General features: G+C 44.1%; 1 pseudogene; it reads right to left on the bottom strand.

The window, feature by feature from the left end:
- Nucleotides 1–15991: 15991 nt before the first annotated feature.
- On the bottom strand, nucleotides 15992–16716 carry LOC120845776 (annotated as a pseudogene).
- Between the last annotated feature and the right edge of the window lie 5709 nt (nucleotides 16717–22425).

Genomic DNA, 22425 nt, shown 5'->3' with positions numbered 1-22425 from the left:
GCAGGCCGTATTGTTAAAAGGATGTCGCGACTTTTCGTATAAAGCGGCTTTACCATGTCCCCCTGGCCCTGGTCGTATAACTCACCTGAACAAACCGTAAAAGTGTAACTTTCACGGCTTTTTTTAAAGAAATCTGTTAATATTTAAAAAAGCACCCGGTATATATTTATATATACCGAGTGTTTTTAATAAACGAACATATGCAGGTGAATGAACCGTACTTAATCCAATGGTTCAGAGAATCAAAGTTTGACGAACCCGCCGAAAGCCAAAATGAACGGCGTTAAAATATGTTAAAATATTTTGGTGAGTTGTCTCTTCTTTCTTGTGTACTACTTCCCTATTTCATTTATAGGCAAGTGTTACTCTTGTTTATTGTATTGTTGATAGTTGTCTGCTGTTGCTTTTTATGGTGGAAGTACCTTGCATTATTGTATAATCTCTTGTGTCCTTTTACAGCCGAAGCTGTATACCTCTACGAACCAAGGACATTTTGGTGTCGTTGGCGTTGTAAGCAAAAAACTCCCGGCGAACAATTGAAGGCAAGACAGCGTACCTCCTTTGAAATCAGGCATACAGTATACAGCTAAGTATCCGTTTCAATAAAGAAAACCACAAAACACGCATCAAAACTCCATTATGGATGATAAGGCGCGTGTGAACAATAGGAACACCCTCCCACGCGTTCCGGTAAAGATTAGGTTTGCAGCTTTTTCTAAAAGGATATACGTCATTCGAAGCCCTCGTGTGAAGTGTAAACTGCAGAATGGGGTGGTAACGGCGCCTGCAAACAAATTTTGATGGTGGCGCTCAACATAAAAGACTGTAAAATAACTGTTCCCTGCGCCCGCTCCCGCCGTCAGGCGCCGCAGACTTAAATTCAATTTGATAAAAAATGAATTGGATCATAAGATCAAGTGTGAATTTTTAGGAAAAAAGCCAGTTAGGAACTAACTATTGGAAACATAATGCTGGGCGCCGCCAAGCGAACGACCCAGGAAGGACCCGCGGGGAAGGGGACCCCGAGACCCCGGACACGTCCGCCCCAATCACGGGACGAAGAGGGCATGAGTGTGTTGCACAGTGGGTTCGACGAGACCGCAAGGCAACTATAACTGAACCAGGCGGTCCCGCCGCAGTGATCTTTATGTCCCCACGTTAGATATTGGGAGCGCTGGCTGTGCCACTCCCCCTCGTGGGGCGCCACCATAATGTCAGCATTATCATCTCAAGAGGAACTCCCTTGGAAAGGACCCTCATTCTGATTGCTATGGGACGCTACTCCCCTCTATGTCCCCCCCCCCCCCGTTCCTGAGAGAAGCCCCAGAGCTAGGGCTCATCCCCCCCCCCCCCCAGGTTGGGGGGGGGGGGGGGGGGTTTGCCAGAGCCTCCGTTGCAGCTATAGAGCTGGTAGGGCGCAACACGAGCAGGTGGAGGTTGACTTCCCACGCGGCGACAACCGCGGGGACTGGCGCCCAGGCGCCTGCGAACAATGCGAACAATGCGAAGCACGTTCCTTCTCCCCGCGTGTGTTTCCCGATTAGAAACGTACCGCTGCGAAACTAATCATCGCTTCTCGCGACGATTAGTTTGGCATGCTTCGGCCACCAAGGCGATTCCAGTCGCAGTGAAGCATGTATTAAGCAACCTGTAGGTAATTTTAATAATTAATACAATAAGTTTTTTTAGGATTCGCTTCCGTCGTTTCCGCTCTCCCTTTTCTGGTCACGTCACATGCAGCAATCGCACCGATACGTACCCAGGTAGCACACCGAGGCTGCGATCGGATTTCAACTGGTTGTAACTCTGTCGCAGAGCCGCTGCGACAGTGCGACCGCGATTGATTCATATACTCACATTACAAGTGTGCATATGACCTCAGGATTCGGTGGTCAGACCCTAGCTCAGTCTTCCCAAATCTCATTATGCAAGAGTCACGAGTAAATATATTCACTTCGAACCCGACTTTTATATTTTTTAACCACTCGGGTACGACTCGGCATCGGACCCTTACAAACTCTGAGAGCTGGACTAGTCACCCTTTCTTTTTTTGGAAAGAGGGTCTCATTGTTGACCCCCACTGTCCCCGGCTATCTAGACACCCTAATCAACTCCTTTCGACATTTCGAGGAACGGGCACTCTTGCCCCATTCTCCGTTCTGCGAATTGGCGTAGGGCGAATTGCCCTATTCGACGAATTTTCCTTCTTCCAGTTCTCCAGAGACCAATGGGCTTTCGAAGAATTGGCCGGATTCGCACTGTAATAGGCTTCCCCTACAAGAATAGAAAGCCACATGAAAAGAACTATTGTTATATTCACACAATGTGCAGGCTAATGGTACATTCGTGTGTGAATATTAGAGTTCTTACCGGCGGCTTCCGGCGATTTCGCAGATCTGTCAAGATTCCGCTTTTCTTTAGAACACTGCCCTCTTCAAGGTTAAAACAAAAGAAGCAGTAGTTATCTTATTCCCGACAAAGTTCGCGAACGCAGTGCATCCTTCGGGTTTGTCCCCGTGCAGCCCAAGTGTCCTTTGTCGGTTTGGACCAATGAACTTTCACGGCCCCATTATGTTTTTAGTGCGTTAAGCGGGGTGTTTAAAAATAAAATTTTTAACCGAATTGCCAGCGCTTTCACCCCGCGTCCCCTTCAAAGACGCCGACTGCCCTTTAAGAGAAAGTCGTTTTAGTTCCGGTATAGAAGATAGCAGTTTCTGAAAATATCGTTCTTTGAGGGTTTGTCCCGTACAGTCCAAGTTAGCTATGTTGGAGGGTGCCTGTTATGTTTGAACCAATCAACATTCAGTCCCGCTCTCTTGTCTTCGGGTTACAATGGAGTAAAAAAAAAACTTACACAAATGAGACATGTTCTCGTCGCGTTTCGTTTTAAACGGCAATACGTTCTCCCACTGGCGGTGGACATCGTCCAGTTCCAACTTGCACACGCAAAAGTATCTTCGTGCATTTTAGAGGAAAGAACACTAACTGAACCCGTTGGCGTTGCTATAAAAAGGAAGAAACCGCAAGTCCTGCCCACACTTCTAGTTTCTCGACCTCCGGAGCTGCAAGTTTCTCCTGGTCCCTAAGCACGTTAAGTGGCAACCTTTCTGCTGGTTTCGGGCACTAGTTTACAGCCCGATAGCGTTATTGCGGTTCCGAGGAGTTTAAAAAGTGGAGAGTATTCTTTAACATTCGGGGATGGCTAATTGGACACAGTTTTACCGAACGCCGTTTCGTGAAATGGTGCGCTTGTTTAATGATTGGAACACCAGCGCTTTTCGGTCTTGTAGGAACATACACAGCGTACACTCGGTAGAAAAGATTCGAAGCCAAGGGCGAAAGTCAGGTGATGAAAAATGCACACATAAAGTGCCGTTTGTTTTAGGTTTTCTCTTTACAAAAAAAAAAAAAAAAAAAATGTGAGTTGCTTTTTAAGTAGGTGTTGATATTATTGTGATATCTAGTTTCATTATCTTATGTTACACCACACTAATCTTTAAAATTCACATGTACACCCGATATATTCGGTATAGACAACCTTGAAGAGACAAAAAAAAACGATTTTCAAGTATTGTGTCATGCTTTTTCGAGTTCGACTTTGCAAAAGAAACCCTGAAGTGTTATTAAAGTTTAATATGGAGTGAAGTACTTTTTTCTCTCCGTGGAAGTACTGCAAAAAAAATACACAAGAAAGAAATCTGCAAGTATCAGCGCCAGAAGAGCCTGTCACGTGTTTTGTTGCCGATTCTGACCTCGAGTATTCGAACGTCATAACAGCGCTCCGGGTCTAGCAATGCTGGGAGCACGTCGATGTTGAAGTTCATATCGCAGTCACCTGTATTATAGAATCAAGGTTCCGTTTTTTTTTGTTTTTTTTTTTTTCAGATGCTTGGAGATGGAATTTGTATTCCCTTATCGAAGTTCCATTCTGTTTTCTTTTTGTGGCTGCAGAATGCAGCGCTCATCGACGCAGGATAAGCGCTGTCCTTGGTGCCCCGACGTTTTTGCCATCGCATAAGAGGTCGAGCAAGCCTACGATTCAGTACAAGAGCCACCGGTGGCCCGATGTTGTGCTCGGATTCTTCTTCAAGGGAGCAAACTCTAGAGACCCAAACGTCGAATATTATCGATGCATCAGTTGCTACGAACTCAGCAAGCAGGCGTCCGGTGAGATGTGCCACGTATAGCACACCTCACTTTACGTAACGGGGTCATGGCGACAGATCCTGACCACCCAGCGACCTCCCCATAGTGGCAACCCGAACGAAGACGCCGATTCGGCATCTGTTCTCTCCAGGTGTTTATGTACGAATTTTCTGCGGACGTGCGCCAGAGCCGGAAATGACGCCGAGGGGCTTTTGATAAAGCAGTGTTATCAGTTCATCAGCGCTTTCATGAGCATGAAGGCGATGTTCGAAGAGCCATACAAGCCAACCTAAGCAGTGGGTATGGATTGGCATCGAAGAGGCGGACCTTGACAAGAAACCGACATCACAACAGCCTAAATGGCAACACCATCGACGTCATACTGCCTGAACTTCGCATCACGAAGAACTCAATGCCATTTTTGTAATTTGAGTGCAAGAGAAGGCAGGCGGCTGCTGCTGTTCTGTGCCGATAAGGACTTGGGAGCCTTCGTGAACGTGGATTATATTTTGGGCGACGAAAACTCTAAGTATAACCCATCCGACTTCCACAATCGTGGCCAACTGTACACCTTACACGCCGTCGAGAAGGGAGAAGCCCACCTTATATCCGGCACGTCCCAACAAAAAACTCATGAACCACTTCGTAATCTTCTTATGTGCCCAAGGCATCTCAGTTAGGCAGCTTCACCGCAAAAAGCCGCGTGAAGACTGCGTTCGGCAAACTCGACCGGAAGTATGTTCGATACACATTAGGAGACCGTAGGCCCGTGCAATGCCTCAAATCTGAGTCGCCGAAGTAGCTTATTATTAAAACGCAAACGTCTAAGTTCATTTGATTCATGACCGAGCGTTTCATATTCTGAAACCCAAACCATAATTAACAGATGAGAGTCGAAGCTTTCTGGCATCTCACTTAAATAACAGAAGAGGTATAAAAATAGAACAATCGCTTGCCCCTATTTATTTTTTTTTTTCTATTTCCAGGTACGTGGCTGAAGCGTTTCACTTCGCAAAGGCCCTGAACAAGAAAAGTGACGAGTTCGGAATTAGGACCTTGAGCCGGGACGACGTCGATGTGAACGAATTCTTCATCAGGCTGCGACATCTTCCCTTCGTGCCGGACGTCTTCAGACTTCAGTTTGCTGGGGACCATGATCGCCGCCAGGCCACACCAACCACCAATACACGCAGCACGGCTGGAGCAACTGGTCTGCTAGTTCACAAACTTCTGGGTCTCGAACAGCGTTGTCAAAGAGATCTGGGGCCAGTTCGGAAGCCGAGGACTAAGAACAACAATCATGGTAGAGCGCTGGCACAACGGGCTGCATAGTCGTCTCCGCAGCCGCCATCCTGATCTTGCAGAGTTTATTCAGTATCTGCGAGTATAGCAGCACGCAGCGAAAAACCGCTTACAGGCTTTGTTGTTGGACCCCCTGGGTGTAGCCAAACCAACCACCAGCGCCGTTGTCAACAGGAACCTTTTGCTGCACGCCGAGATGGATGAGTTCGCGTCCTTTATCAGCAGTCAAGCTCCCACGTGCCAAGACGTCAACTACCTCGACATCATCGCGAGCAGACTTGTACGTAATCCGTTACAAGTAACGAAATTACTTGTAATCCCTTACATTTATCAGTAATTTAGTAACGGAATAATTACATATTTTCCAGGGTAATTTTAAAGTGATTCCCTTACATTTTTGACGTAACGGATTCCTTGTAATCCGTTACATTTTTTCTCAGATGTTTTGTTGTTTTCTTTTTTTTCGCAAAGTTGAGCGCAGTGACAATGTCACGCGAATCGACCAGCGCAAAGGGAGGCTTGGCGCTCTCTAGTTCCACAGAGCATTTTTTTGCAACACCAAGCCCCGGAATTTTTTTTTAGACCCTAGCATCAATGTCGAAAAATCCAAATGAACATTTTTACAAAAAAAGGGGGGGGGGGGGGGGGGCAAGTTATATCCGCTTTTTTTTAGTCCCTTTGTTTTTTTCTTTGCGATCGAAGACGGGGGGAGGAGGACACCAAGTGATTGTGCGCCTCTTCGAGAAGCTCGAGGTGGTAAGCACTGAAATATAATTAACAATGTCCTTCTCAGTTATAGTGACTACGGCCATTTTCATAATGTCACAACACGAGACAACGCTCCGTCTACCCTAAAATCCACTAAACGCGATGTGATAATATGTGATTGTGTTATTGCCACAAGCATCTTTGTTCGTTGCTGCACACTTATCTTCTTCTCTTAGAAAACAGGATGTTTTTTTTTTCTGCATCTTTCACATTATTTGACCCTGTTTTAAAAGCTACTTACTTTTTTGTAGTCCAACTTCTATGGTTGGACCACTTTATTTGTGAATTCCTGCCAGGTTATCTGCATCTCAGTCACCCTTTTGTGAGTCAGCTTTTTACGAGCACTTAGAAAATGGTAATAGTCTTCCTTTCCTCTCCTTCCTGTTTTGCCCCAGCAGGACGCATCTTATCTCAAGCAGATATTTTTACAAATAAAACATAATGATGACTTGATATTCTGGGCTTCAGGAGAGAGTGAAACTCGTGAGTGGGGCCATAGAGCGGCTTACTTAGTACTCTACCCTTCGCTGCCCATGGCATCAGCGGACGTCTATCTGGACAGCACCGGAGTAAACTGCAGTCGGTTCGTGCTCCGTGCGTTCTTGAACGGCACCAACAAAGGTACACACGGCAAACGTGCGTTTACATTTCCTTGTTTTAACCGACGTTCTAATTAATTCTTGTTATGAGTGTTCCTTCATTTTTCTTTTATTACTTATATTTATATACTGGAAACTTCTTTTTTATTCACCAACGTCGAACTGTTCAGAACCAAAGGAAGAAGAATATCGAGCCAAACCTTATTTAATATTTAATTATCGCCTTGCTGTTACCACTATCATTTTGCTATTGTCTGGCAATATATGTTGGTATAGTATGATGGACATAAATCAATTCTTATTCTACTCTTCGCTAGATCTATGATCACTTCCACAGCTTCGCGATTTAGACAATGGAGAATTTTAGTAGATCGGTCCGATGACTCCTATAACGATATCCGATACTTCGCCGCCGTCTTTGCGCGTGCATCATATCGTTATCGGGTATCGGAGGTATCAGAACGATCTACTAATTCTCTCGAATAGCAGGCAGCGCCTGCAATGACGAAGATTTGCTCTACATTCGAGGTGAATAGTACTTCCATTGCTTCGCTGAAAAAGCTCAATGCAAAGCATGAAGCATTTGTGAGGAACAACATTGCACTCCCATCCAGTGCCTCGGTTCAAATTGGTGTTCAGCGCAACAGTCGACATATTAAGTAAGAAATAACGCAAAATGTCTGACGAGACTTTCGAGAGCCAGCTGTTGCTCAAAATTTTCAAGGTCATCAAATGGACCAGGTTGCAATTATAAGAACTTGAATAACCCCCTTCCCTTTATTTCTTATTTGGGGACAATAATGTTAAAAGTAACGCCACGAAAGTAACGGATTACTTTTTGGGGTAACGGTCAGTTAGTTTTATGGGAGGGTAATTGTAATTGTAATAAATTACAATTTATCCTTGAGTAATTGTAAATGTAATTCCTTACTATTTTGCAGTAACGTGTACAAGTCTGATCGCGAGCCTCGGAGTGCTTCCGGAAGCTAATTAAATTACATGGGCTTCTGAGAACCACTCTGCAAGCCACATGCAAAAAAATTGTGTACTGCGTGATACCAATATTCTCGCTCTAGTCTGTGCCATACGAACATACTCACAGGGAATGCATGCGTACGTAAACTACTGACAACTGCAGTGTACAGTGAGTAGTTGTCTGTTCCAAAGATAAACGAACAAAAATAAAAAATTTGGCTAAATCGCACAATTGTTCTGCATTTACTCATGGGTTGTCGGGCATTGTAAGCACATGACCGCCCGCCAGTGCCACTGAATATGCGCAGAGGTAATATTTACATTTTCGAAAGGAGCTTTGGGAACTGTTGGTACGTGGCATCAGCAATTTGCACAAGCGTGATTTCCGACTAATAAAAAAAGATATATTTATAGTTAAAAAATCTACAACCCCTGTAAATAAAATGCACACCTATATTAGTGCAAGTTTGAGGAGGGAAAGAACTCGCGCAGAGCAGGCACTGAACCCCGCAAACGCGCTTTTACTATCTTAATAAATGTAAAAGGTAATACTAAATATAAAAGGGAACACTTGGTCCGAACTCCTGTTAGATTTACGACTCCCACAAAGTAGGTAGGGGTCTAAATTTTCCGTTTTAACCCTCGTCTGAACCGTGACTTGCTCCATAACTTGTAGGAGCGTCAACAGCTGTTCCCTATCATATTTCTCACCACCTTAGCTTAACCGGTGCTACACTCAACTTGTGAGATGGGGTGCATGAAGTATTGTATTTTAAGTTATTTTAATATTATCATAGGGAAATTTCATTTTTCTGTGATAACGTCTGGTCAAGGTAACGTCATGTTCTCGATCGTTCGCATTTAGACGCCACCGGTGGCGTCATATTCTGGTAGACTTACAGCTTTCCGCGATGCGAGTTTATTTATGCGGGCCGAAAAACGCAGTTTTGTATTCTCGATTGCGCCCGGCACTTCTGACTGCCGTCCAATTAGGGCTTTATTACGAGCTGAAACCATGCAGTGGGAGAAACTGGACTTACCTGTGGCTAAAAACCTCAAGGTGAGCTCGAGTCGCGTGTCGGGCTTCACGCTTTGCCTCATGTTGGTGTCTTGTTTCTCGATAAGGGGCCCGACGCGATCCAGGACCTCCTTGAACATTGTCTCGTCCATGCGCAATGGCTCCCGGTACGCCCTCGGGTAGGTCAGGCGCAGTTCGGGCACCAAACTGTTCTGCTTGGCCGTTTGCTTATTCAGAACCCACTCCCTGGCCCACAGCTTCGGTTGTTTTGCGGCCGCTTCGTCGCACTCAAAACTTTCTTCGATAAAAAGGGCCAACGCGAGCAACTTGCGCTTGAAAGTGTCCATATTTCCGCCGCACTCGCAAACCGGGAAGCGGCGAACTGCGCCGCTAGGGATATTGGGGACACTCTCACCCCTGACTGCGTGAGTACAGAGGGCGGGACAATTTTGCTCTTCGCCGCGCCTCAACGGAGAACAGAGCCGACTCCGTCGTGCGAATGCTAGACCGGTTATCTCCGAGTGTCGTCCTCTCCGACGCGGCTTTCCTCCTCGGAGGTTTGTGACGTAGCCGGTTTCTCAAGTTTTCGCCGCGGAGATACATCTCTCGTGCGAATACACTATAGGTAGCACGAAGGCCGCCAGTTTGGCCGGTGTAATTGCCGTGATGGTTCTAATTTTTCGAAGTCTGGCTGCTTCCCATATTCCATACCCCCTGGGTAGCGGGTAGTCCTCGGTCGGCACTTTTCTAGCTAGTCTGTCTGGTTCGGCCTTTTCCATTGGGTCTTCTGTACCTTTTTGTCCTCACAAGTGGATGGGCCTGTCGGCGAGCAGTCATTGCTTACTCCCTCGGTTGCGGCCCGGTGAGCCCACTCGTTCCCTGGAATCGTTGTGTTCCCCGTATACCCACTCAATTGTCAGCGCGGTGCCCTTCGCTTCTAGCTCTTTGGCGTACGTTAGAATATTCTGTGCAGCTACATTTTTGGGTGTGCTGTCCCTAGACACTCGAAGTGCCTATTGGGAGTCAGTAATAATCCTGGCTTTCTTTGGCTCCAGTTCACACGGAAAGAATAAAAACACAGAAAATATACGTGGGACAGACACACACAGTTCTTTCAACGAGCAACCACATCTTTCCGTGTGAACTGTGCTCCATCCAAAGTGCTCTGCTACGTGTACCTAATTTCTTTGGCTCTTCCGTGTTGTGTCGTATATCTATGCTTGCTTCCAGAAATAGTCCAGACACAAACAGAACAAACAGAAGTTGATCAGACACAAACATAATAAACTGCAACACGAAAAGGCGCCCTTGTAGAGGCGCAGTTTGATCAGGTTAAGTAGGTTACAGTGTATGAGACAAGGAAAGACCCTTCCTGATGCCATGTTTATAATAATGCTTATTTATTGATGGCCACTAACAGCAACATGCTTTCCCGGTGGTGCATCACAACACAGACAAACAAGAAACATATACCCACACACATCAAACGCACTGACATTATACGCACAAAATGCAAATAAAAATAAAATAAGCAATATGTATTTTACATATTTTGTTATAGCTCTGACACTGCTAAGTTTTTAAGATAGGTTAAAGGCATGAGCATGTCATTTGAAGGTAACGAAATTCCATTATACCAAATGCCTATTCGGCTTACAGACGAAATCTGGGAGCGCCCACGAATATAAAACAGTTCCTTGAGCTCAAAGCTCAAGAAGACAAACAAAAGCTTATGGTGTATTATAAACTTCAGCGTGACACTTTGCCGCTTAAATGTTTGTGCAAAAATAACAAATCATGAAGATATCTTCGTTCAGAAAATGTGTACCTACCTATTTTACTCGCAGTCTGTTGTAGTCGTTGTAATCTTTATTTTCTAGGTATCGATCATAAATTTAACGAATAAAGCGTTTTTGGACGCTTTCAAATTCAATACGCTTAGATTTTTTTTTTTTAAATTAGGTAACTTTCAGGCATTAGAAGCAAACTCCAATTTTGAGCGGACAAAGCAATTGAACAGCACAAGCGCAGATGAGAGTATTTTAAACTCTCGCGTCATTCTTGACACCATGCAGAGCATACTCAATGATGAAGCATCACTCGAAAGTCGCGTATGACAGTTGTCCTTTCTATTTCGGACATGTTGAGCATGTAAAGATATGCATATACATCTTTTATACAAAATGTGAGAACGTTAGTTTCATCGGAATTAAGAGAAGACCCTTATTTGTGCACCAGCATTGACTGCATCGATATCAATCTGCATTTCCATGCACTCACAATAGGCTCCAATCTTGTGCAATATTTTTACATTATCAGCATACTGCAACAATTGAAAAAAAAAACTGAAGACAATCGAAGAGATCATTAGCAAATATATTGTACAAATAATGAAAGAAGCTTACAATCCTCTGTAATGCGAAATTAGAGCGCAGCTCTTGAGGTGGAGGAGGCGAGGGTATGGAGGGGAGGGTATGCCTCTCCTCCCCCTCCTCCCCCTCCCCTCCTCCTCCTCTTCTCCTCGCTTCCCGTTTTGCGGGAAATTTTCGCTAAATTTCCCGCTAAATTTAGAGAAAATTTCCCGCTAAATTTAGCTGGTTAAGTTTTCCCCTAAATTTATCAGGCAAATTGATGTGGGCGTGACCTGAACACCAATTCAATTTCCCCACTAAATTTTGCGGGGAAACTGTGACGTCCCATAATGCAACGCGCGCGGTTAAACCGACACCGACGCCGCTCAACCCGGATATAGGCGCCGAAGAGTTGCGTTCTCAAAGGGACCGAGAGTAGATTCCTGAGAGACTCCTGAAGTTGAACTGTAAGGGGCCGACAGGTCTACCCGTATTCGGATAAAGTTTGAGCGCCCGGATAAATAATTTCCGAACCATTTGATGAACCCCTCAGTTACACCATATTCCGACACCTTAAGTAGAAGTAATTAATGGTTGACTTTATTGAATGTTTCTCTCATGTCTAGAACTTTATAAACTGACAAATATTAGGCTCTACAAAGTGGCCCTTCATAAAGCCATGTTTCGCTGAATTAATTTTGTGCTCAAAGAAACGATACAAGCGGGTGAAAACTACCGTCTAAAAATATTGGATTATGCAGTGAATTGCAATCATTAATAATTCCAACGAAATTAGAGGATCTAGATGTGTTAATCTTTTTAGAAACGCCCTGACATATTTCAAATTGTTTAGCCTTGCTGAGTGCTGGGGAGGTGGCAAAATGTACAAGTCTCTGTTTATTCCGGACTCGTTATTAGATAGATAAAAAAAGAAGCCTAATTTAGCCATTTTTCTTTTAGTGTCAAGTGATTCAAGGCTACATTTCCGCAACACTTTTGAAACTGGGGAGTGCCGCCTAATTCGGAAAATTAATCGAGCACTTAATCGCTGAATTCTCTCAACTTTTTTTATGTCTGTTTAGGTATGGGTCTCTCACGATTGACGCATATTCGAGCACTGGGAGAATAAGAGCTTTATAAGCTGAGAGTTTAACCGTTCAATCTTTCGCTCCCAACTTTTTTTAAAGAAGCACTACATGGTGTAGGCATATGTTATCGAAGTGAGCGTTTCAGTTAGGTTTCGTATTAAAGGTTAGGCCCAGATATCATACTTCTCTCATAGATTCGACGTACGTATTTTCGATGTGGTACTTAAATTCAAGAGGACAGTTTTTATGTGTTATTGTGAGACCATACGTTTTTGAGTAATTAATAACCATTTGCCACTTCTTACACCAGTCAGCAATGCCACACAAGTTTCTGTTCAGCAATAGTTGATCCGAAGATTTACAAACAGTTCTATAAATAACGCAGTCGTCAGCAAACATTTTCACAGTCAGGGTTATCAGCTATATCATTAACATAGATCAGAAACAAGAGTGGCTCCAGGACCGATCCCTAAGGTACACCCGACAGCACGTCAAGACTCACTGATTGACAGCCGCTAATTTCTAGAATCTGTAGTCTATTTTTAAGATATGCCGAGATCTATATCACAAGACGGGGAACAATGCCCACTCGCTGCAACTTTCTTAGTAGTAGTAGGTGCAGTACCCTGTCAAAGGCTTTGGATAGATCTAAAAATATTGCGTGAATTTGCTTTCTATTGTTGATGGTATTGGCGAAGTCATATACTACTGATAGGAGCTGAGTTGTAGTGGATAGCTTTTTTCTACATCCATGTTGAAAGTGAACGCATTTATTATTAGATTCCAGAAATAAAGTAATGTGACTGGAGATCGCGTGTTCTAGCAGTTGGCAGCATGAGCTAATTAATGATATCAGTCTATTGTTTGCAGCAAGCAGTTTGCTCCAACCCTTGTGAACCGGCACAACACAACCACACAGCCAGCCAAGAGGCAGGGTCTCTTGATCTAAGGATGCAGTGAACATAACAAATAAGTGCTGGGAAATCATTTCCGCGTAACGTTTTAGAAAAGCGTTGGGGGTGTTGTCAGAGCCACAAAATTTTTTTACATCTAGTTGTAAAAGAAGATTACGTGTTTCGTTGTTGTTTAATTCTAGGTCTTCCCTTAATGGTGTAGGAGATACTGGTTCGGTAGAGTCACTGCTTATGTCTTGAGAACCAAAAACGCTTCGAAAGGCGCTATTAAACTAATTAGCAATTTGATGAGGTTCGATAACTTCATTACAGTCAACATGAAGCTGGTCAACAGACCAATGGCTGCCCGATATATATCCCCAAACCCTTTGCGGCGCATTTTCCGTAAAGTTTACCGATGTTGTTAAAAAAAAAAGTAATTGCGAGCGCTGCGTATTTTTTGCCTTAGAGTAACTGTGAGGGAAGACACGAAGCTAGTATTTCTACTGTTTGCTTTGCGTTTTCGAAATATTGCTCTTTTCAAATGTATTATATCCCGGGATATTCCGGGGTTGGGCTGTTTCTTTTTTTTTTTTTCTATTTTGTTACGTATCGATCAAGGCATAATGCAGTAATATTCATAAAAGTATTCCATAAAGTTGTATGTCCCACCTTGAAGTCACTGAGGCACAAATCAAGTGAATCTATAGTATCGTATTTTCCGGACTATAGTCTGTAGTCGGTGCGTAGTCCACACGCCGTGAATAGTCCGCACTTAGCGCCCAGTCCAAACATAAAAATGATTTTACACAGCACACCTTGACAAATGCCTGCTGTATTACAGCTCACAAAGAAAGTTTGCATTATACATAAATCAACATTATTATACTCCGTTGTTCATAAAATCCTTCACGTCTTGACACAGTGGCCGATCTAGTAAAAAAATCCTTGTATAGTCCGCACTTGTAGATAGTCGGCATCGCGTAAAATTACAACTTTTAAACATGTATAGTGGGCAGATTACAGTCTGGAAAATACGGTAGCTTCCTCACCTGCGGCGGAAAAGTTGAAGACACGTTTAATCGCCCGACTTTTTTTTAGCGGGGCAAAAATTTGCAGCAAGAAATAAAATCTGGTGAGATATGTCGTTCAAATCACTGACATTATTGTCATCTTTAACATTTTCAACATATATGAGATCTAGAATGTTCTCACTGCTTTGGGAGGCTCGGGTACCTTCTGTAACAAGTTGGACAAGATTAAATTTCAGCATTAATTCAAGCAATAAATTGACTTTTTACTCCCGATCCTGGGTTTTAAGTCTGCCACTTAATTGATGGATGATTAAAGTCACCCAACACTATAACGTTTTAGTTCGGTTTGTATTTCCGCTGCATCTACGACTGAATATTATCTAGGAATGACTCGGGCGATGAGGGGGGCCGGTAGACCACACCCACGAGAGCCGAGAATCCCCGCTATCCCATTTGACACCGTAAATTTTGGTTTTCTACTATTTCATCCATAATGACGCAGGAAATTCTATTTCTTAATACTCAAGCAACTTCCCCTCCTCATGAGCCTCGATCACGTCTAATCATTTTTATGAGTTGGTGGGACTACTTCAGAATCTGCAGTATCTACTGGCAACCAAGTATCTGTGATTGCTACCAGGTGAGTGTCATATGTGAATATGATTTCTTTAAGCTCGCAACATTATTGGCAATGTGCCTTGCATTTATGAGAAAGACGCGCCATAGTTTAATCTCTAGTCAGTGACTAGAGATTAAACAATTAACCTGAGAATACTGATAATTTAAAAACCCTGACTTCAAAACATTCTGAGCCGGATTGATAATTCTGTTACACTGAGCGAAGTGTTCACACATACAAAATCTAGCAAACGAAATGCTTTCAATTTGGTTGAAGAGTCACTGCAATTAATTCTTGCAGAATGCCACGCCACTGCCGGGAGGTTAAAATTGCCATATATATGAATACGATCATCAGACGCAGCCATTAAAGACTCAAACGTATTGTTGTTGTTGTTAGAAACATCTTTATTGAGACAAGGGGAAGGAGGGTATGGCGGTTATGGGAAATAAGGAAGGCCCTATTCCGGGGCTTCACCGGCCTCCAGCGTATCTATGTGATCAATAAAGGCAGCCGAGTCTGAAAATAGTGGGAAATGCAATTCCCTATCAAACATAGCTCACCTCCAGTAGACTGCAAATAAATCCAGACACATTGTTCGTTCGTTTCGAGGTCAAATCACCGGTGCGCATTACTTTTTTTTTTTTTTCCGTTTACAGCAATAATTATTTTGTTACCTGCTTACGTTGGTCATAATCACGGTCACGCCGTAACGCGAAATTTGAAGAAAAAAACTCTGAACTAGATATACTTCCAAGTTCCATATAACGAAGTCTCCATAAGACACGCAATGTCGTAATTTGAGGTCAAAAGACCATGCACAAGATCAATTGCCCGCGTCCTTAGCCCGTGAACATTTTGATAAAAAACTGTTACGGCGCTATTCATTCACGATCAACCTGGTTCGGGTCATCTTCTGTATGCCCGAAAGGCATCGATGGCAACAAATGACCGAAGAATTGCATGAAGATGCTGCCTCGAGGCTATATTTCAAGCGCGGTGATACGTTCAAACATATCTTCTGCCACAGACAAGCAGAAAGACGAGTACGATGGGTGTTTCGGCCGCAGCTTTGTCCAGGCTACGTTTTTGTCACCTAGCGCAAATGCCACACGTCTAACCAGGTCGTCTTCGCTTGTATTCGGTGCCAGACGTGACACAAACAAATATGTTGTTCTCGAGCGACCAAGAACAGGGGTTACTGCTGAATCTTTACAACTCCCGTTTTCATGTCGGGTTTATGACGCCTTACCACTTGGATGAATCCGTAATTATCTCCACTTGAAGCCACAGCTATGGTCATAGTTAATGAACCCCTCCTGCTTGCGTCCCGACCTTGTTGCAAATCACCAGCGCTCGCGTTCGCTGCGGTAGTCGGAAGCAGATGATATTTCACAACAATAGCATACGCTGGAACAGCCCTGAAAATAGGGTCTGCACGATCCAAAGCACTTGACCTTGCGCCAGTCACACTAAACACACCAAGCTGCTGACGCAGGGCTTGGCATTCTATCTTCAGGTAACTAACCTCGCTCGTAAGGATGTCGACCTTCAGCAGCTACCGAACCAAGAGTCCATTGTCTGCATAGTCTCATAACGTGAAGAGTCACTGGTACTCGCTCTGGCACTCTCGTTTGCACCGGTGTACGCTCTACTGGAAACGGTAGCGTCACCACTGCGGTCAGGTGGAAGAGGCCCGGGCCGCCATTTTCTGCCCCCCGGCGAGTGTAAGTGGGGCATTTGAATGCGCTTGAACCCCCTTGCATCATGATCTTGTAATCAACGGGTCCCACGTTCACACTCTTACAGTGGACTTTGGCAAGCGCAAGAACCATAAATTAACTGCTGTCTGCCTGGAATTTCAGTAAAACATTTTACACAAACTGCCTTCATCTTCTTGGCCATCGACTTGGTCATCGTCATAGCGACCTGTTCCTTAGCACAATAAATACAATCTACAACGGCGCCTTTGACAACAAAAAAAAAAAAAAGCTGCGATACAGGAATCATTTAGGCGCACACCTATGAAAGAGAGTTAATTTACCTTTTGTTTTCCCTATAGCGATGGGGACCAAGCTCCTGTAGGGCCGAGCTCCTTCCTTTTAAATGCATATTGGTTGTGCGAGCCGCAGGTCCCGCGAACCCTGAAAGCGTTTGATACTCTGGAAATGTGACATGTCCCCTTTCCAACGCAAGAGAGCATTTGATGATAAGATAGCCAAGCGGAAAAGGTAAACACAAAGTAAGCGCCGCCCATGTTTACACGGTAAATATGTTGTACGTTTACAAGTGCGGGCTTGCCAGACATGTGGGAAATGCTGAAAAAAAAAAGTATTACGCTACGGAGTACACGGTAAAATTTTATTTGTGTAGAGTACTATATATGCACCTCCGAAGAGCCTCCGAGTACAGTACTAAATGTACAGGGCGTTTCTTTTTTTTTTTTTTTTACAGATTTGTTTAAAGCATAGATTTATTATAATGTGCACTAGAGGTTCAAGTGGCGCTAGTGTGCTGACGCAAATTGAAGCAGACAGCAACCAGTCGAAAATGGACTTCCGGTAATGCATTTTTATGGGAAAAAGTGAGTGCATTTTCTCCCTGCGCTCGGTCATAAGAGCAAATATCCCAAATATTTCGTACGTACTAGGTAGCTTGGAACATTTCTCAGTCAGGCCGACAAAATAATTGGTCAGTTACGGCGTTTTTCTTTCGAATTCGTCGCATTAAAAACGGTGCTAAAACGGCTTCGTACGTGTATTTATGTGCACTGTCGGACACTGTTAGCGCGAACGCGGCGTCGGCGATTTCCAGCATGGGGGTTAGGCGAACGAAGGACATCTGGAAAATCAAGAGCTGCGGCAAGAACTACTCAGTCACACTGGATCAGTAACTCGCAGTGCATGTACGATCAAAATAAATTGAAGGCCACGTAATCTATTCCGATTTTAAATAAGTAAGTACCGCTCTATTCTTTCTGCCCTGAGCGAAGCTGCTTGTTCTCCGCTTTGAGAACAAGTGCACGATAAAAGCTGCCCGGCAGGGAAAACAATACGAAGAGACACCTTTCATAGCCCACGGACTTTATTCTCTACGTTTTGAAGGTTTTTTTGCGCTCATGCACGACGGGATCATATTCAGCCTGTCACCGGAATGCGTCACCGGAATGCTGGCGAGCCTTGAACACACTCTATGTTCGTTTCGATTGTAATTTTGCTTTGAATCGTCGCTTGTTTTTACACACCTGCTGCGGAACACGCGTTTGGGTCTGAAATGTAGCGAAGTTAAATATCGTTCACTGATGAAGAAAAATGCGCTAACTAAAGCAATTACACTTTTACAGTGTTAATCAAGGTACATGCTATTCGGTACGACCCAAATAACCAAAGTGTTCCGTGTTATTTTCCGGCGAAGAGACAAAATGCACGCGCGTTTTCCCATAGGAATGCACAGGAGCACCGCAAAAGTAGACTGGTTGCTGTCTGCTTCAATTTGCGTCACGGAAGTTGCATAGACACTAGCGCCAGTTGAACCTCTAGCGTACATTATAACAACTCTATGGTTTAAAGCCATGATAGCTACGCTAACGCGCTTTGTGCAGGTGAGTTACATGACCAGGGGGATACAATATAGGGGGCTAATTGTTGCGATAGGTTACCTAATTAACTAAAATATGTTAATTATAGTTTTAATTAATAAAAATTAATTAAATGGTTTCAATTAAAAACTTGTTGAGCGTCATCTAAAACCCCCAAATCAGTGAACTTTAGAAAGCCTTGCACTCTAAAAAAAAATGGAGGAAGAAAGTAGCAACGGCGCGTCTTCCACCCTTCTACTGACGCGCCCCCAAGCGGACACGAGAAAAGGGGAGGAACGAAACGTTTTTCTCCTTCTCCAGGCAGACGGGAGAAAGCTTTCGCCCTCCCGACTCATCTTCTTTCGGTTTCGTTTTTCGAGCAGGCCGCGCACGTTGTTTAATAAATAGCTGTTGAGTTGATTGAGCTTCAGCGGCAGCGAATGCCGCCTGTAATTCCGTCTTCTAGTCTAAACGTGCAGAACATTTCGGTTGCATCGACGTTTTTATCACTAATTTTATCAAACGAGCAAACGAAGCCGCTAGAAATAGCGAAGTTGCGAAGTAGTGCCACCCTGCCACCAACTCCACGTACACTGTGTAAGATGGCCGTCTCTGGATTGCGCGACTCACGTGGCACGGAACTACAGTTGCGAAAAAACGCGGAACTGTGTCGACTTTTTCGACGTTATGGAAATCGCAGGAACTGCGTCCAAGACAGGCAGGTTTTGCTGCCGGCTGCCTGGGTGCCTTCCGTGCTGAGTTCGGTTCTGTTTTCCGATGCCGAGTGCAACCGGCGTTCAACGTGGTTCTGTATTTGTGCGTGTCAGCAACATAGCTGCAACATCGTGATGGCAGTGTTGTGGGTTGTGAACAGAAGACTGGATATATCGCCGATGTAACCCTGTGTTTGCGTGTCAGTGGTGTAAGAACAAGATGAGGTCGTAAACTCTCGGGCATTGATGCCGCTGGTCGGGCCGTGATCGGAGGGGGCGGGGTGTCGCAGGTTGACATTCCGCTTTACATTAAAAAGTTTAATACCACTTGAGGGATTAGGTTCAATCGATCGACGTGCGGATAGTCATGTTGGAACGCCGGTCTGAACAGTAAGCTCCTATCGTACCGTGGCCAATGTGACTCGGTTGTCTCGTCCCCGAGAGCGATTGCGCTCTGGGGAAAGGACAACAGTACGAAATCGTGACGGAAAGTACGTATATTTACAGTGTGAAATTTTAGCATTAAAAACAATAGTAGGTAAAATAAAAAAAAGCTACCCTTTATTTTGCTGTTTAAATATACTACAGGTCCTGGAGAAACTGCCCTCCAAATGGCGCGCTGGGATGAGCGCTAGAAGTTTTCGAGCTCGCCACGGCGTAGCTCCGTTCACTTAACACCTGCCGAAAGTCGCGGCTTTGACGGCATTCAAGTTGATCGAAAAGCGATTTCTTAGCCCGTGAAGTATCACTTCCAGCTGAGTGAATATCCGCCCTACAGAGATTAATTCAAGACGGCAATTGCAGCCGTGCGCGAACAGCACAAATAGAAAAGCAAACACTACAATAGAAATGCAGGCTACGACGTGCCATGCGGGGAAACAAACTCATGGCTTCGAGCCGCATTGGAGCGGCTTGATTTATTGGCTTTCAAAGAATTACGGCATCATCGTGCGTTTACTTTTTAATAAGATATTCATCCCCTGAGTTATTCAAAATACTCTCAGAGTTATGACATTGCTGAAAAAAAAATCAGCACGCTGGGAATATGTTTTATTGCTTACGCATTGCTCACCGAAAAATTCCGTACGTTCAAAACGACCAATATAAAAGACGGAAACGCACAGCTCGGGTGAAGTGTTCGGGTTAGTGTGCCGTTGTATTGATGTTTGTAAGTGCCATGCATGTGTATGCGTTCAATGTATGTTCACCTGATGCTTGTAGTATGCGTAATGTGTGTACAGTAGCGGATCCCCGGTGCAATAGTGGCCTTAGGAAATTAAATTATTTTTTGTAGAACATGAATTAGGCGGTACATAGCGCCACCTACCCTAGCTACTTGCAATTACTCTGCTTGACCCCGCCATCTGGTGACAAGCGATTTAACCTTCTTTCACGCTACGCGATAAACAGCGCGCTTCGAGTTTGTTCTTTCGAGAGCGGATTTTGGTTTCGCGGATTGAGTTTGCCATTCTCCGTGATGTGCAGTTGACGAAGGAATTGTGACTCGAGGAACACGAAAGGTAAGAGCAAAGTGCGCGAAGTAACTGGGTATCGGTTGTCTCCGTTTAACATCGAAGTGCTGTCGACGAGAAGACTGAGTAACTGCTTTCAAAACGCAAGTTTCTGTACCTTTGGGGGGAATCTGGCTTCGGAAATACACACAGTTCGCGGAAAGCTCGTGTTACGCTTTTATTTGCTGCTCCTCTCGTCCCGTACAAGAGACGTAGCGTCCTCGCTAAGCCTTATTGAGCTCGATTTGCTCGATTCAGGGCCGCCATAATGAGATGCAGGCGACGGAAGAACTAGTTGCTCCCCTTCTTCAGGGACGAAAGTTTCTCCCTTTCTAAAGGAGCATAGGTTACAAGACCGTTCCTCCCCTAAGGGAGGACTATCCATACCCCTTTTTCTAAGAGTGCGGAGCACGTGGGAAGCACGGTAGAGCGCTCAATTTAGCCCTCGTGCAGCAGGAGCAAGGCTACAGGTGCCATAACGCGCCCGCGCGGTTTTTCCGTCCATTATCATCAGTGTTTTCTCGCCGCTAGCCTTGTGCCTGTTGCTCGAGTGGTAACTTCAGCACACTACATACGCTTCACACGCGCTCAAAATCTTTCTAGAAATTACTAATTTAGTTGTTTTCAATGACGCTCAGCAAGTTCCGAATTGAAACCAAAAGGTTATTTTCACTAATTAAAAAATTAATAAACTAGTTTAATTCAATTATTTCACTTATTGTTACCGTTAACCGCCTATATAGTATAACCTTGGCCGAATAACTCACCTGCACAGATCGTAATAGTGTAGCTTTCACGGTCTTCTTAAAACAAATCTTTAAATAAAAAATCACCCTGTATTTATAAAAAAAAAAAAGGTAACTCGTTATTTTAAGATACTCACAGCTTAACCGTGAGCAAAGAAGCAAAAGAAAAGAAAATCAAGCAGACTCTCATAGATCAACGCAGGTGAAAAGTTACCTTATCCCCTATCCCCGTCTCCCAAATCCCCAACCGCAAAAAGTCACTCCAGTTTACTCTCGATTTTTAACGCTCTTATGCCCTTGCCGATAATAGAAACTCGTTATTTTCAAGATACTCTCATGTTACAATTCATTCTGATATTAAAAAATAAGCCAGCCAAAGAAAAATAAAAAAAATTAAACCGATCTCTTTGGACCCCCCTTCTGACCTTTTATTTTCCCAAAACCCCTGCATGGAAAAACAAACACCACTTCACTGCCGAAAAATTGACTCGTCTTTTGTAACAGGCCCTCCTAGATGAAAAAAACAAACAAAAAAAAACTCATTATTTTCAAGACATTCTCGAGTTACCATTTATTCGGGAATTCGGAATAAACTAACCGCGAAAAGAAGAAAAGAATTAAAACACAACCCCGTACGAAGAAAGGGTTAAAGCACAGGCGCGCTGGTGAAGAACTTCCATGGTAAACCGGAGATATGGCAAAAAAAAAAACAAAAAAACTAACAAAACAACACATTGTAATTGTTTTGCCGTTTTTTTTTTTGTTTTTTTTTTTATTTTGCTGTGTCTCCGGTTTACCATGGAACCCCGTAGATAAGTGACGGGAAGAAATGTACTCTCTTACCCGCCCTTCTCCGTAATACCTGCCTGGAAAAAGCAACTACACTTCACTGTCGGGCTTTTCTGGTCGTTTGTAACAGTTCTTCCCTGCTCTGCTAAATATGACCCCGTTCGCTTGCTTGTAGATGTCAGGCTCATACATCCGCAAGCCATCTTGGAATATAGGTCGAGCTTTGTCCTGGAATTAGAGCCACTGGCGAATGGCCAGAAGACGTACGATTTGATCTTCTGCCCAGTCGGCATTCA

The sequence above is a fragment of the Ixodes scapularis genome, unplaced genomic scaffold (genome assembly GCF_016920785.2).
Source record: "Ixodes scapularis isolate PalLabHiFi unplaced genomic scaffold, ASM1692078v2 PGA_scaffold9__187_contigs__length_104089568, whole genome shotgun sequence".
In the NCBI taxonomy this organism is placed as follows: domain Eukaryota; kingdom Metazoa; phylum Arthropoda; class Arachnida; order Ixodida; family Ixodidae; genus Ixodes; species Ixodes scapularis.
The sequence above is the reverse complement of the archived record's forward strand: the minus strand, read 5'-3'. Positions and strand labels throughout refer to the sequence as shown.